We start from the raw sequence: 4247 nt of genomic DNA, 5'->3' as shown, positions 1-4247 counted from the left end.
GAAGTCACCAGAAGCTGCCTCTACAGTGGAATGAGACGCAGGGGAGAAGGTCCCATCCACAGGTGTGCTGAGAGCACCAGCCAGCTCCTTATCTACACCCCTCGCCTCAGCACCGGCTCCTTCCTCTCCCAAGCCACCTCCAGGGCACTTTCCTAGTTACTTGTTCACCATGATCTGGGATCCCTTCATTTTTCCCACCAGCAGGTTTACAGAAGGAGAGAAAACCACTTTAGTAGATGAGTTTATATTAGTGGATGAGTGTATATGAATCAGCCACACCTTCCTGGATATTTTGTTGGCTGTTTTTCCTCATCTTGGGTGCGCACCCCAGTCCTGTGTATGTCACATGTATCACAGAGTAGGATCTGACAGACACTGGGGAGATGACCCATAAGAGTGTATCCAGAGGTATGTTTAAACCAGGCAGCTCTGGGCTTGTTAGGTTATTTTCCCATCAGCCGTGTGACTCAGGTCAGGGGACTTCACCATCCAGGCCTCAGTTTCCTCATGGATAAGACAGAAACAAGCATCTCACTGGGGTTCTATGAGTTGTGAGAAGGCATAAGTAAAATCCCTGATATATAATCGGCATTTATACAATGTTCGTTGTATAAATGAACAATTTATACACCATGATCGTGGTGACTGGCTCTGGTAGACCTCACAATCTCTCATGCTTGTAAACTTTCTGTAATCATCTCTACTTAGGGAAAGTTAGTATTTGGAGAGGGAAAAAAATTCAAAGAACACAGTTAGTCTAATCCATTAGCAAGACAGCACAGAAGTTCATAACCTAGCTTTGATCAGCAATTTGGAGGAAGGAGTTTCCAAATACTTGAGGGATCATTTCTCCCCCTTGATGTGATGTTGGAATTTAACTCCCATTAACCATTACAGGCTTAATAAGTCGCATCCTGGGGAAACATACCTTCTAGTGCTTAATGAACACAAAATAAAATATTTCCTTTTATCTTTGACATCTACCAGAGGCATTTCAATAATGATATTCATATTCATGACACATAAGACCCTTCCATCAGCTCAGCATTGTCACTGAGGCTCCTACAGAATGCCAATAAGGACGCTGAGATCCTTTTGATGAGACTGTGATATGGAAGCAGCTCCTGCAGAGGAATCACGGGGTCCCAGGTCAACAGAAGGTAAGGAACATTCTACAGTGTCTTTCCACTCGAATCAGTGGAATTTGGTGGCCTTGAAATAATAACCTTCAGATAGAACACAAATCACCTTTACTCCAGCAGGGATGCTCTACCACCTGGTAAGATAAAAGCAAGGGAGTGGCAATAGTGAAGGTCATTATTCCCCAAGCATGAGGTTCTGCAGTTTGTCCAGCCAGGACTTGAAGGGGGCAGACTAGGGGCTTTAAAAAGGACTGGGAAAGGACCAAGACAAGTGAAGACACAGAGGTGGTACAGCAAGTGGGGGTAGATGCTTCTAGAAGAGTGCTGTCCAATAGAACTTTCTGTTCCCATCTGAGGTTCTGCCCATGGAACGTTCTCTAAATCTATCCAGAATGATAGCTGCAAGCCACACATTTCTCTTAGTACTTGGGATGTACCTAATGTGACTAAGAACTGAATTTTCCATTTTATTTACTTTTAAATTCTTTAAGTTTATATAGCCACATGGGGATAATAGCTACCATGATGATCAGTGTGGTTCTAGAAGAAAGGTTAGGGGAAGGTTCACAATAAGGAGGGCCACACTTCTGATGCCATGCTTTGAACCTTATCCTGTGGGCAAGGGGACGCTCCTGAGAAGTGTTAGACTGGAAAAGACTAGTGGCCAGATTTTTTAAGCACTGTGCAGGATACCCAAAGCACAGAAACTTTTCTTTTAATAGTTAATTTTTAGTTGTAAGATAATTACAATATTGTGATGGTTTTTGCCATACATCAACATGAATTGACCATTAGATACACATATGTCCCCTCCCTCTTGCACCTCCCTCCTTCTTTCCTCCCCGTCCTAGCCCTCTAGATTGTCACAGAGCAGAGCACCAGCTTTGGGTTTCCTGGGTCACACAGCAAACTCCCACTGGGTATCTATTTTACCTATGGTAATGTGTATGTTTCACCCGCCAGGTGGAGCTGGTGGTAAAGAAAATCTGCCTGCCAATGCAGGAGACATAAGAGACATGGGTTCAATCCCTGGGTCAGGAAGATCCCCTGGAGGAGGGCATGGCAATTCACTCCAGTATTCTCGCCTGGAGAATGCCCATGGAGAGAGGAGCCTGGTGGGCTACAGTCTATGGTGTTGCAAAGAGTCAGACACAACTTAGCATGCACGCAATATGTATGTTTCAACGCTGTTTTCGCAAAATATCCCACCCTCTCCTTCTCCCACTGTGTCCAAAAGTCTGTCTTTATGTCTATGTCTCCCTTGCTGCCCTGCACATACGATCCTCAGCACTATCTTCCTAGATTCTGTATATATGTGTTCATATACGATATTTATCTTTCTCTTTCTGACTTACTTCGCTCTGCATAATAGGCAGCACAGAACTTTTTAAGATGGAGTCCCAACTCAGAATGAGGTCACGGGAACTACCTGAAAGAGGAGGTTGCACCTGAGCAGAACTGAAGAAATGAGCAGACATTTGCCAGGTGGCTCTAGAGGGAGGACTTTGGAAGTGGAAATAACAGATGCAAAGCAGCAAGGCCAGACAAAGATGGTCAGTGCATGCTCAGGAGGCCCAGATACTTCTCAGGACCTAGGGCCCAGAGCACAGGCTAGAGGGCGTCAGATGCAGCTGGGAAGATGGGATGAGAAGGCCCTCATCACACAGCAAACTCCCACTGGGTATCTATTTTATGTATGGTAATGTGTATGTTTCACCTGCCAGGTGGAGCTGGTGGTAAAGAATCTGCCTGCTAAGGTAGGAGACATAAGAGACACGGGTTTGATCCCTGGGTCAGGAAGAGCCCCTGAAGGAGGGCATGGCAATTCACTCCAGGAAGTGAATTCCTTCCTTTTTGAAAGGAAGTTTGGATTTTTTGGTTTTCTTTTTCTGTGAAGATACAGGATATCAATGAAGGCTTTTAAATAGAGAAGGGAATCTTAGGTAAGTAAGCTTGGGCTAGTGATCAACCTCTCTGAGCTTCTGTTTCACTGTTTGGGGGTTGCAAAACTGCAGATAACGAGGTCCACCTCACCTCACAGATCTGTCTGTGTCAGGACTGTCCTGAGCAGAGGAAGTATTAGTCACTAAGTCGTGTTCTTCTCTTTGAGACCCCATGGGCTGTCCATGAACTTCTCCAGGTAAGAATACTGGAGTGGGCTGCCAAAATGCTGGTTTTCTAGTCTCTTCCAGCTGCCTCGTCAACACGTGGCATCTCTGGCTGAGCTGCAGCCTCCTTGCTCAGTGGTCACCCCCGAGGGCCTGAAGTAGAACAGACTAGAACTTCCTCTCTTCCAATCCACCCTTCTCCTCTGAACTACCCTCCTCCCTGTTGCATGAAACTGTGGGTGTTGGGGGTTTAGGGAGGAAACCAGTGCTGACTGTGTGTGTCAGTCACTCAGTCATATCTGACTCTTTTGGCAACCCCATGGACTGTGGTCTGCCAGGCTCCTCTGTCCATGGGATTCTCCAGGCAAGAATACTGGAGTGGGTAGCCATTCCCTTCTCCAGGGCATCTTCCTGACCCATGGATTGGACCCAGGTCTCCTACATTGGAGACAGATTCTTTACCATCTGAGCCACCAGGAATATTCTATGCTGCTGCTGCTGCTAAGTTACGTCAGTCGTGTCCGACTCTGTGTGACCCCATAGACAGCAGCCCACCAGGCTCCCCTGTCCCTGGGATTCTCCAGGCAAGAACACTGGAGTGGGTTGCCATTTCCTTCTCCAATGCATGAAAGTGAAAAGTGAAAGTGAAGTCGCTCATAACCATGACTAAAAGAGCATCTATCTTGTTACAGGGTTTGTTCATAATGAAATGCAACCTCCAGGAGATAGTGAAGGACAGGGAAGCCTGGTGTGCTGCAGTCCATGGGATTGCCAACAGCCAGGCTTGACTTAGCGACTGAACAACAACAAAACTTCTAACAGAAACTCAGACTACCATATTGGTGCCTCAGGGGAAACAGTTGATAGTAATTATGAGTTGTTTTGATTTTGTATGAAAGAACCGCCTTCCCTCACCCTTCGCCTCAAGACCAAGCCAAAGCAGGTGGAGTAGGGTTGTGAAAGACAGAATCTTTCAGGTCCACATTCAGAGAATGAT

This window comes from Bubalus kerabau, chromosome 8 (genome assembly GCF_029407905.1).
Source record: "Bubalus kerabau isolate K-KA32 ecotype Philippines breed swamp buffalo chromosome 8, PCC_UOA_SB_1v2, whole genome shotgun sequence".
Taxonomy (NCBI): domain Eukaryota; kingdom Metazoa; phylum Chordata; class Mammalia; order Artiodactyla; family Bovidae; genus Bubalus; species Bubalus kerabau.
The sequence above is the reverse complement of the archived record's forward strand: the minus strand, read 5'-3'. Positions refer to the sequence as shown.